The sequence below is a fragment of the Amphiura filiformis genome, chromosome 10 (genome assembly GCF_039555335.1).
Source record: "Amphiura filiformis chromosome 10, Afil_fr2py, whole genome shotgun sequence".
Classification (NCBI taxonomy): domain Eukaryota; kingdom Metazoa; phylum Echinodermata; class Ophiuroidea; order Amphilepidida; family Amphiuridae; genus Amphiura; species Amphiura filiformis.
In genome coordinates, this window is record NC_092637.1 from 59279450 (window position 1) to 59292743 (window position 13294).

The 13294-nt window shown below is 36.1% G+C and overlaps 1 protein-coding gene across 2 annotated transcripts in view; it reads left to right on the plus strand.

Annotated features, from left to right (window-relative positions):
- The first annotated feature begins 2452 nt into the window (after positions 1-2452).
- The window catches only part of LOC140163085 (dual specificity protein kinase CLK2-like), a 72009-nt gene continuing 61167 nt past the window's right edge, over positions 2453-13294 (plus strand). Inside the window, exon 1 of one of the 2 annotated variants that reach the window (XR_011860401.1) lies at positions 2453-2653. The gene's annotated coding sequence lies outside the window, so the exon portion shown is untranslated. The remainder of the gene's footprint in view (positions 2654-13294) is intronic. The other variant, XM_072186457.1, reaches the window with a different exon arrangement.

Below are 13294 nucleotides of genomic sequence, written 5' to 3' on the forward strand. Positions count from 1 at the left end.
CTAAACACGGTCAGACCTAACAGAAATTATTAGTAAAAGCGATGAAAAAATATTCTTCCTTGTCTACTTTTATTCAATTTTGACCGATTTACAGCAAGATATCTGGGTCCAGCCGAATATTCTTAATGACTTGAAACTTTTGATGGGATAATCTATTTACAGTAAGGGGTGTTTGAACATTGTAGTCATGCATATTGATCAGTGATGACACCCTTTTTCTTTGATCCTTTTACTAATTCACAATAATGGCGGTCTACTCAAATGCATTCAACAAAAGCATGTTTGCAATCACCGCGAGAGGTCGTCTCACACGCATAACAAATACACTACGATCAAATAGGTTGATGACAATATTTGATTGAATGGACTGTGGATTTCGGTGAAGAACACTGGTTCAAATCCTTTGTTTGGAGCCAATCAATAATTTCATAACTCAAAAGATGTCACAGTTGGTGCATTATAACAAATGATAGGGCAAGTTACTGTGTGTCTGGAGTGTATTGTGAATTATACTCCTCACCAATAACATCAGAACATTCATAGGGCATACAATTTGTATTTTCTTGGAATTGGGCCAAGCCAAAAGCATGCACAGAACAAGATTCAAATACCGCGCCGAATTGTTGTAATTGGTTGAGGGACAACTGGGATCACTGCGTTAATACACTAAGAATAAATATACCAGTAAGACACACTGTCTGCATTTTATGAACTGAATTATATTTTTCATTTTTATAAAATGTTTTTGGTGAGGAGTATAATTAATTTACTATTCATCCATTCATACATACACGCTATGTAACGGCGCGCGTGATTGGTCGAGAGCCGGGCATAAACAGCGTTTATGCCCGGTGTCCCGGATGTGCGATCGCCGGGTAGGAAAATCATGATTTTTAATAATGTTATTTGTAATTTTTTGTTATTATTTTGATGAAATAAGAATCACAAATGTTCTGGTATGTATGAACGGGGTTCATTCATATATTTTCATGACTAAACGGTTGTTTATGCCCTCGGGCCGCAAGCGGCCCCTCGGGCATAAACAACATGAACATATATGAATGTTCATACAATTCATACATACACGCTATGTAACAGCGCGCGTGATTGGTCGAGAGCCGGGCATAAACAGCGTTTATGCCCGGTGTCCCGGATGTTAGATCGCCGGGTATGGAAAATGCAGGAAAATCGTGTATTTTAATAACTTTTTTGTTATTATTTTGATGAAATAAGAATCACAAAATGTTCTAGTATGTATGAACAGGGGTTCATTCATATATTTTCATGACTAAACGGTTGTTTATGCCCTCGGGCCGCAAGCGGCCCCTCGGGCATAAACAACCGTTTAGTCATGAAAATATATGAATGAACCCCTAATTTAGTCATGAAAATATATGAATGAACCCCTAATTCACTATCCAAAATCACAATACCTACAAATCTTTATAATGAGACCTTCCAAAATAATGGTACCCAACTTCTACCGGATTATTTTTAAAGTGTTGAGAAAAACTTTCCAATTTCAATAGAATTTCTGGTAAACTCTTACTCAATGCTTTGGAAACACAAAAATCCCGGGCAAAAATCCCGTTAGGTCTCAGCGAATGTTAACACTTTTCTTTCATGACTTTCCTTGAAAGTGGATATTTTTTCAAATAAGTAACAAAAACTGGGTGTCTAAGTTAATTGGACAGACAATAGCATTCCAAGTAGGCGCCACTTGTCAATGTAAAATTATGAAACATGATCTTTATCCATGGCGTTGTCTTTTTTAAAGACACTTCTTGTTGTCCAAGGCTGTTCTGTATGTAGATTTTACTCCCTGATGTAGTACTCAAAAATACGTAATAAAACCATTCATTCTATAATCATGATCATACAAGAATTTTTAGTACAAGTCATGAAATAACAAATAAATATTTATCATATCTTTTTGGTGTAATTCGTAATTTTGTCATTCTTTTAAATGAACATAATTGAAATTTCAGCGTTGTAAGTAGAAACAATAAGCCAAATCGGCATTAGAAGTTTGCAATGCATTGTGGGACAGTTTTTGCATTTTTAGGACACTTTGTCCTTTGACCTATCAGATATATTGGTTTTTGTGCATACAAAAATAATTTTAAAAAGTTTTACTAGAATAAAAACAAATCCAAAAAATATATTTGTTGTATAAATTAATTATTTAAATATTTTTAATGATAACATTTTTACAATAATAGATAAATAAATAATAATTAGAGAAATTTCCCCGATATGTCAGAGGTCAAAGTGTCCTAAAAGTGCTCTCAAAAACCGGAAGTAACAATGGCGATTGGGCTTATTGTATAGTAATTCACATCCGATACCGTTGGCCGAGTCGCTGAGCAAGACTTCAAGCTATTGGACAAAAGCGGTAACATTCGCTTGTTAGGTTAGGTTACGTCCAATCAAATAACTCAATGCTTGTGTTTTGATAAATCAAACACAGCGGCCATGACGAAGCAACCAGAAAATTTTGGGAAATGCATGAATGTATGGCCAGTCATGTCAGTAGATAAACTAGTCTACTAGATCGTTGAAAACAAAAGTTAAATTTTCACCACATGAGAAAGCTTAGGAAGGAGCCACGGAGTTCTTATTTTCTACTGTGAGGGACTTCCTCACTCTTCAGGTAAAAAATATTTATGATTGACATACATCATGCATGTATGACCATTTTTTTTTATATCAGATAGCATGTACCATGATACCAGGCTAGCTCGTTCACGTAGCGGTTGTGTTGTCCCACTGGCCTACTACCATGACTACACCGCTACGTACAGTACGGGCGCATAGAGGATGTCTTGCAATAAACAGACATTAGGCAAAATAAAAAAATAAACATGTTTCACGTCCCCTCCCGCTTCCTTTTTTGAGGTTTCCTCAAATATATTTTTATTTTTTGAAATTCAGTTATAAGTTTTCTAAAAATATGTCTAGGAAGTTGGAATGCTTTCTATAGCCTTGTTAAGATACAAGAAACATTTTAGGAAGGTTTTGTGATCATTGGAGGAGGTGTAACTCTCAGAACAACAAATAAAAAAGGGCCTCCTCCTTTTTCCAGGCATTATTGTAATTTTTGTATACGCCAAAACAGCTCTAAGTATGGGTATTTACACCAATTTTGCGATAAAAAATAGAAAATAAAAAGCCCCCCTCCTCCTCCTTTTTTCGAAAACCCGGACGTGAAACATGTTTTATTTTTTACTTGGCCTTATTAAATATTAGCGGGATAGATGAGTAAATGGGAGCGTTCACTATAAGTATAACAGGAAGAATTCATGAATTACTGAACAGGTAGAATAATTGAAAAGGTACATTTTATTCATCTAAATCTGTCTCTTCTTACATTTCCTTTTTTCTTTCTTTTCAGTTTCTTCTACATGGGGCTATTTTGTTCCCATAATTTTAAAGAAATATTTGCTGCTTAGTTTCGTTTTCCATGTTATTTATTTATCTAACCTTGATCGAAAAATCTATAGTTTTATGCACGACGACACGATAGTATGTGTGCTTTATCATGTTTATGCACGACGACACGATAGTTATGTATGTGTGCATAAGATAGAACTTTCTGGTATATGAAAACACGTCTGCATAGCGTTGATATTTTTTAAACGCTTTAAAAAACATTCTTCCGAATGTCACTTTTGGCTACAATTTTCCTGGACTAACATAATGTATCTTTGGATTCAATGTGGCTTACTTTTAGAGAAAAAATACATCTTTGAAGTACATTCTGGAGAAGTTTTAGGTCACAGCAGTGCGATGTTCCGGCGAATGATCATGCCCGATTTACTGTCACCGATGTACACGCTAGAGATGACCTTGTTTATGACGTTTTCAATTGGGTACATCCGGGACATAAGGCAAAATAAAAAATAAACATGTTTCACGCCCCTCCGCTTCCTTTTTGAGGTTTCCTCAAATATATTTTTTTTTTGAAATTCAGTTATAAGTTTTCTAAAAATATGTCTAGGAAGTTGGAATGCTTTCTATAGCCTTGTTAAGATACAAGAAACATTTTAGGAAGGTTTTGTGATCATTGGTAGGCATGTTCACAAAATTTTCAAGTAGGATATTTCACATGGAAATTATTTTGTTTAAAAGGGTGATTATTTAACTTAAAAAATGAGGGGTCAACCATGTCTGTAGGTCCAAAATTAGCGAAGTTATGGGCAAATGTCTGTTTTTAAACAAAAACATGTAATGCATCATTTTTCACCACGGCGATCCATTTTACACAAAGGCGATTTTTTTTTATGAAATCTAACTTTCACTGCATGCTGACTTCTGTATCAAGGATAAAGTACCGGCACATTTTAGACTACGTCGTCAAGTTTCTGGTGTCCAAATTTCAAATTTTTGTATTTCCCTTTTTGGATTGAATGTCGCCCTCTATAATAAGGAATGTGGACATGTCTATCATTGGAGGAGGTGTAACTCTCAGAACAACAAATAAAAAAGGGCCTCCTCCTTTTTCCAGGCATTTTTATTGTAATTTTTGTATACGCTAAAACAGCTCTAAGTATGGGTATTTACACCAATTTTGCGATAAAAAATAGAAAATAAAAAGCCCCCTCCTCCTCCTTTTTTTGAAAACCCGGACGTGAAACACGTTTTATTTTTACTTGGCCTAATCAGTCACAGTACATGCGCAGTGTAGACGGCTGGTGGAATAAGCACATGCGGAGTTCAGGATTGGCAAAGCAGCGACTTAGTAGCCCAATAGGATGACTTTTGAAGATTTTCCTCACTACAGTTTCCTGTCCAATAGACACCAATTGATGGTTAAGAAAGTGAGCAACTTTTCAAATCTGGCGTAGGCAATTTATGGTATTTTGCTATCCCATAGATACCAATGTATGAATTTTAAAAACAATCGAGCGACTTTTTAATTATTTGCATGTTTGACTCGCGATTTGGGCTAACATTTTTGGGAACACTGCTGGAGGTCAGTGGGTGCATGTACAGCAGAAACACGGCGTTGATCGAAGCTGTTAGGAGAACAAATATTGACGTTTTTCGTAAGTAAAGGTATTAAGATTTATTCATAACCTCATTAATATACGCGAAGCCTGTAATCCAATCAAAAGAAATTGATTGCCTGACCGCGTGCATTTAATTGCGAGGTCATTAAAACTCACAATGACTCCGGACGCCGCAACAATGACTTCTGCACGCGTGCGCAGTATAAGCTACGCGTTATGGCAACGATACGCCACGCGATGCCGTCAGCGCTTCTGTGATTGGTAGCTCTTGTTGTCGGCGCTGAATGTTATTCGCCTGGTTGATTTTTTTTGTAGGGTAGGTTACAACAATGATTAAAACTGGTTATATTTAACAGCGTAAAATGGCATAAAATAACATAAAATGCCATTTTGATTTGTTCAAAATATTAGATACGACGGTAATGAATGACAATAATAACTTTGCACCATCTATTTTGAGGTCATTGTGTGAAATTGTCAGGTTTTGTTTTGGGCCTCGGTATTTTTCCTCGGGAGCTACCGCTCCCGAGGAAAAATACCTCAGCCCAAAAAAAACCCCTCCGATTTCACACAATGACCTCAAAATAGATGGTGCGCAGTTATTATTGTCTAAATAAAATATTATAGTACAATGTGTTGGTAATATGTCACGAACTATTTCATGATATTTTAGAGACAATAACTAACTTGAGGAAGAAGTTTTTATTCATATGCATGACATTGTACTCTGTATGGCAACTGGCCCATTTCACGGTTAGACGCCACTTTTTGATTTTCAACATATCTGGCCTGGTGTGTAAAAAATAATGGGGTTACAGAATTTACTGTTGGTGATTTTTCATTGTCTCTGTATGGCCTACCTCCATTAGCTTAATCGGCCTTTCTAGTTTTATCTTTCAGGGCTTATTAGGGGTCAGAAGTGGTCAAAAACCACATTTCACTAGCAACCTGGAAACAGACATTTATTTTCCAATGCTGCCACTTTTAACTATGTTGAGCCTACCAGCTGCTTTTGTTGTTTTTATGTACCGGTAGTGAACAAGTTGCACTATACAGCCATACATGAACAAAGTATTAGTTGTCAGTTAAACTAGCATGAGAACCATTTAAATTTCTGAATTCGGATGTGACATTTTCCGTTCACATCTATGTACCTTATTCGGAAACAGGACGGTTCGCATCCTTTCAATTTCGGACCCGTGCACTTTCGCCCCCTTTCAATTTCGCACCCGTGCACTTTCGCCCCCTTTTTAAACCGCGGGTAATGTGCTGCTGTTGATTGATGATGCACGATCGATCGCTTTAACTCCCGGCGGTACAGTGGGGTGTTGTATGTGTATAGTATTGGTTGACTTTTGAGTGTTGATTGTCTGTGTTTGCAGTACCGGTACTGGGTTCAGCGTGTACAAAAGCAAATAGTATGTTGATGGACTCTCCGGTTCGATTGAATTTAATAGGCCTATATTATTACGATATATTAAATGTGCTTCGACTAAAGATTGGTATTCATTATGTTTTTGATTTGTTATTTTGTTTTACTTAGGCCTATTTTATTTTATTTCATTTCTATTTTATTTTATTTTAAGCCTATTAATTATTTTTATTTTATTATTATTATTATTATTATTATTATTATTATTAATTATTATTATATTAATTATTATTATATTATTGTTATTAGAATTATGTTACCTTATTAGTAGTATAGTACTTTATAATAGGCTATATAATTTAGTATTCAATTATTTATGGCCTATAAAGTATAAAATTTATAGGGCCTAATATTGATATGGCCAAAAATATGATGGCTTATAATTTATAATTTTATCCCATCTTTATGTTGCCGACTTGATCTTCTTTGACATGACACTAATGGAAAAAAATATTTAGCAAATTTCTCAAAGACAAATGCGCACAAGCAAAACAAATGCCTGCAGCAGCTTTTGCGATAATGCTGTGCCGACTTTCACCACCTTTCTTCACCGCATGAGTATTACCTGCCACTAGTACGCCGAAAAGCGCCGGGCGTGACATGGGTTCAATCAATGCAATGGTAGAGCCTACGGTGACTAGGCAGTAGCACGCATATATTCGTCCCAGAACACACCCGCATCGGATCGATTGCTTGACAAGTCTCCGGCCACACGCTGCGTGATTGTATAAAGTGTGACTCCTTCAACCCATTATGTAATGAATGACTTACGCGAAAGCGCCGGGTATGGTGTGGGTCCAATCAATGGTAGGGTACCGTAAACAGACACGCAAAAGTGCCATATGCCTCTTGACGTACGATCGCAAAATATTATTAATCAGGAAAGTTTTCTGTTCGTTTTAATGAGAAATGTAAATAATGAACCAAATGTTTTAACTTTTATGTCTTTTAATGAATGATGTATTTTGTCTGTGTTCTTAATTAATTTAATATATATTTCTACAAGTGTTACGTAAATTGTATAAAACAAAGAAATGTCAATACTTTTAATGAATTTTGATATATTTGATGTATGATTTTTTGATGTTTATGCATTTTTATGTTTTTTAAAAATTCTTACATATATAGGGCTTATGTATAATTCTACAAATTGTTATGTATATTGTTTTTATGACACAGAGCCCCTGTAATAGCAGATTTATCTGAAAGGTAGCCCTGTATAAATATGGTTTTAATAAATAACATAAAGTAAATAAACAAAATTTGTGGAAAAATGCTATCCAATTCTGCATTGTAAATGATTGACATTTATGTGTTCATGATTCATTTTGTTTACTGGCCTGTCAATCACGGACTCATTATGACGATGCTTTATTAACACCACGGCACATCTTATATCTTAATCTGCTTAATATGCCGACAATTTTAAGGCGGGATGTTTGAACTCGAAGATGTCAATAATGTAATATAGCATCTATTTCTTTATAATAAAGATCGTAAAGGAGATGAATTTCTTTCTTTATTTTTCTTTTCTTTTTCCTTTTTTTTCGTTTTTATAGTGCCTTTTTTCTTCTTTTTTTTAATCAAGAAAGCTGCTTTGTCTTTTGAACCCTGTTTTGTTTTTTGGATGTTGCTGCACATAATAAACAGTTTTAAACAATCAATTTATTTCTATCAATTAGATTTGTTCAGTTCATCTTAATTTCTTTGGATTTCGTTTTTCTTTCCCTTTCTTTCTTTCTTTCTTTCCTTTCTTTCTTTTTTTTCGTTTGCATGATCAGGCTATAGGGGTCCGACGCATAAATGACATCTATCTTAAAGGAGTATTTCCATATGACATTGTTGTGTCATACTTTCATTGTTTTTAATTTTATCCATTGCTTGTTGACACTTGTATCCTTTTGGATCCATCCTTTGGTCGTCAGTTGGAACAAATTTTCACTGTTTTTATACATTTATAATTAATAATTAAATATAAATTTATTATTATTATTACTATTTATTATTATTACTATTTTTATCATTGAATTCTAATTATTTCATTATTTTGGGTAAGCCTGCTGCTAAAATATCTGGCCTGTAATATATAGGCCTACTGAGAAAAAAAAAAATCGTTCCTCTATTTTGTTATAAAATATCCTTTCTTTCCTTCCTTCCCGGGTTTATCATGACTTAATAAGTGCATGCCCGACGGCCCCAGCACTATAAACATACTACGCCGCACCGCCGGGAGTTCAAGCAATCGTCAATCGATCGTGCATCAATCAACAGCAGCACAATACCCGCGGTATAAAAAGGGGGCGAAAGTGCACGGGTGCGAAATAGAAAGGGGGCGAAAGTGCACGGGTCCGAAATTGAAAGGGTGCGAACCGTCCAGCATTCCCTTATTCAATGTGGAATAGATCGACTAATACTTAACATGAATGGCAAACTAATGTGTTTTAGTAAAGTTCAGAGTCTTGTTACTATTTGTTGAACAAATTACACTTGTTGCTCTTAATATGTAGATACAGCGATATTTTGAATTTTTGCCAACAAATTCCGTTCACAATTTTGTCACATCCGATTAATTTTCCAAATAGTATTTAATTTATTAACAAAATGTGGCAGAATTTTTTCTCCTTGATTTTTAAAAATCTCCTGCTATGAGCTATCTAACGACACCATTTAATGAAAACTCCTTCATCAACTTAGCTTGCAGATGTCATTTCAAAGTTTCCGTTCACATGTGTCACATCCATGGTACCTGTCACATCTAAAATAGTTTCTTCAAAGAACTAAGACAGGAATGGGACTAGGATGCCAGTTTGAAGTTATTTCATTACAGGTTTGTGGGGGATCAAAAGGCACAACAAATCTTTAATTCAGTATGCCTTCTTTAATTGTGACAGGAGATTCAAAAAGCTTCAATTTCCGTTCACATGTCACATCCTCAAAATTAGTAGTTTTAGGCCAAAATACTTAAACAACATGATATTTGACTTTCTAAAATAGGTTTATTATTTTGTACATGTCATATATGATTATTTCATAGCTTTGTCTTTGTCTTTAGAAGACAGTATTGTATAGAAATTACAGAAGCGGATGTGACATTTTCAATTGTGAACGGAATATTTCAGTAAATTATAAACATTTTGCTTGTCAAAAATATAAAGGGTCAGGAAAAACGTTTTAGCATTGCTCAATTCAATAGAATCTCACAAAATATATGTGTTAGAAGTGCCCAAAGCTTATATTTTTGACAAGCAAACTGTTTATCATAATGAAATATTCTGTTCACAATTGAAAATGTCACATCCACTTCTATAAATTGTAAACAATGTTTTAAAATGAACACTAACACAGGTTGATATGTTTCAATATATCCCATTTAATTCACTGAGTGTGTGAAAACTCTTTGAATCATTATTTTCTGAAACATACTCTGCTTTACAGTGTGTGGTTTCCGTTCACATTGACATCAGTCACATCCAAAATTGCACAAACATCAGAATCTTGAATTTGACCCGTGTTTTCAAACTGGCTGATATTATTTGTGAACAAACTACTCAAAGCAATTTGCTACCAGCTACAGAGAGTGATTTGCCAATAACGCCATTTCAAGGATCAGCTCCAAGTGAATGGACTGTCAGAGAAACAAGTCCAAATCTTCCGTCCCCAAGTGAAAGCACTAGTGACAAGACACCGGTAGATGTAAATGTTCCAAGTCTAGCGATAGTATCTCGCGGAACTGTTCCGGAAGCAGCAGCTCAAAGAAAGCACGGTCAAGTCCATCATCGGTGCCACGTCGCTCGCAGAGGAATGCACGGCCTCCGCGGAGACTAATTCAAGAGCTGTAACAATGTCACAGAAGAATTATGTATATACGTTTTAAAAGTTCAACTGTTTGGAGTTATGCACGTTAAAAGTTCAACTGTTTGGAGTTATGCACGTTTTTTTCATGTTTAAAAGACATTAAGAAGTTTTACGCAGAACTTTGTATTCATCGTTTTGGAAAGATAAGGATATCCAACATTGGCGACGAGATAAAACCGTTTTAAAAGTAGGTATATCACCTCAAAAATAATCGCAGCAGAAATGCGTTATTTAATGTTCCTACATTATTAAGCTTTATTAAAGCATCAAAAATCAAAAAACAGAATTGAAATTGGTCAATGCATTGTGATGTAATGTCAATTTAAAGATGCTCGTAGATGGTAGTATATGGGGAATTGTGTTTTTTCAAAACTTTCATACACAATCTTGCAAATTAGGTTTTTCTGAATCAAAATTTTGTGAGGATTCCAAAAATCATGGGTGTCATTTTTTTAAAGCTGTTCTTGGGTGTTTTTGGGCGGATTTTGGGCGAATTCTGATTTTCAGTATTTGGCATATATTATGGCATAAAAATCAACTTATTTAAGTCATATATTGCATTTAAAGGCTTTTATATTATCATTCCAAACTTTAAATACACTTTAATATGAACTACCTCAAATATTGAAGAAATGTGTTCAAATGTTTAAATTTTTGGGTGTTTTTTGGGCGGATTTTTTTTTTTTTTTTTTTTTTTCATTTTTGATGGGTGTTTGGGAGCTGGAAAGTTGCCTTGGCAAACTAAATCCTGTGGCCTTTTTTTGATGACAATGTGCCACCTATCCTGATATGTTGTTTAGGTCCGAAGTAACATATTTATAGCGGCCTACATGTCTACAAAATTCCAGATGCAGCAGTTGGTGGCCATCTTATTTTTCAAAACGGCGCCCATTTTGGCAATACATTCCCAATATTGTTCAAACTGACCCTTCCTATTGTGAATTTATTGGTACAGTAGCATTTGTTTTAAGCTTAGGATATTATTTATGACGTATGCACTAACATCGACGACTTTGATATTCAAAATGGCCTCCAAAAATTCAAAATGGCCGCCAAATTCAACTTATTTCCTCCAAACATTATAATGAGCATTGTAAAATATAAGTTTAAGCAAGTAACATGTTAATTAATATACCAACACATACACAAACTCCATAATACACTGCAAATACACACCACACCACCCCACACCCACATTCAAATGCTCACCTATAATTATGAATTCACTTTCTTCGATGACATTTTGTTATAAAATAGTTCCCGAATTTAAGATCTGTAACCTTATTCCACCTTAAATGTCTTCATCTGTCTCCTCAGGATATGATAATGATAATTATGTTCCCGCCAAGTTTGATGTACTCTGGGCCAGCGCATACCCATACCCTACTCCTACCCAGCCCTGGGACTCTTAGGCCCATCCATGGACCCAGTGGCCCATAACCTGATATGTACTCGGGGCCAGCTAGCACATAACCCCATCCTTGGCACCCCCCTGCCGCTATGACCCTACGCCACTGCTAACCACATCCTTAGTACCCTACGTCTCTTACTCCAGTACCCTTGCACAGTCGTCATTACTCCTAATCAGGGCCGTTCCTAGGGATTTTGCCGCCCTAGGCAAAGCCTCTCCCTGTCGCCCCACCAAAGCACACCAAAAGAGAGTTAAGGGGTTTACCCCCTTGAAAACTCATCATTTTTGACCTATTTGTATACTGCCTACGACAGTTTGAATTCAGCACTTTTTGGCAACTTATTAAGTTGGTGGTATAAAAGCGCGCGAGAAATTTTGCCATTTTGAATCTAAACTGTTGAAATGTGGTGCAAAAAAGGAATAAATTCGCGAGAAGCTCGAAAAAATTGCACTTTTGGGACTAATATGGCCAAATATGAAGTTAATTTGTCAGAAACCCACATACTGGCGTCAACATTGGGGGAGGGGGATGATTGTGTGGACCATCCCCCCTGGCAAAATCTTGGGGGGAATTTATCCCCCCATCTCCCGGGATCTACGCCTATGGTTTTCCTTCTTTTTGTCTCGCCTGAATGTTCAGGGAGAGACTTAGTAATCACTGGGGTGTGTGTGTGGGGGTGTGTGTGTGTGGGTGGGGGTGCGTGTGTGTGTTCGGAAAAAGCTTGTGAACGCGTTATCTTGAGAACCGTAAGTGCTATGATGATGAAACTTTACAGGGGGTAGCATAACCAGAGGGTGTCGACCTGATTAGATTTTGAGCGCAAAATATGGTAATTAAGTACCTAATTTGCATAATTTATGCGTAATAAGCAAAATACCTTGTGAACAGATTATCTGGAGATCCGTATGGGGTACAGTGACGTAACTTGGTGGGGAGTAGCGTGGCCAGATGTTCTCGACCTGATTAGATTTTCAGCGCAAAATATGCTAATTAAGTACCTAATTTGCATAATTTATGCGTATTTGATGCGTATCAAGCAAAAAAAAAAACTTGTGAACAGCTTATCTGGAGATCCGTATGGGGTACAGTGACGTAACTTGGTGGGGAGTAGCGTTGCCAGATGTTCTCGACCTGATTAGATTTTCAGCGCAAAATATGCTAATTAAGTACCTAATTTGCATAATTTATGCGTATTTGATGCGTATCAAGCAAAAACCCTTGTGAACAGCTTATCTGGAGATCCGTATGGGGTACAGTGACGTAACTTGGTGAGGAGTAGCGGGGCCAGAGGTTCTCGACCTGATTAGATTTTGAGCGTAAAATATGGTAATTAAGTACCTAATTTGCATAATATATGCGTAATAAGCAAAATACCTTGTGAACAGATTATCTGGAGATCCGTATGGGGTACAGTGACGTAACTTGGTGGGGGGTGCGTGGCCAGAGGTACTCGACCTGATTAGATTTTCATGAGGTCAAAGGTCACATACAAGGTCAAAGGTCAACTGAGGTCACCAAATCTTTTAATAATTAATTTTCAACTGTGCATCACATATCCCAATAACAGCTTCATCGGTCATGTA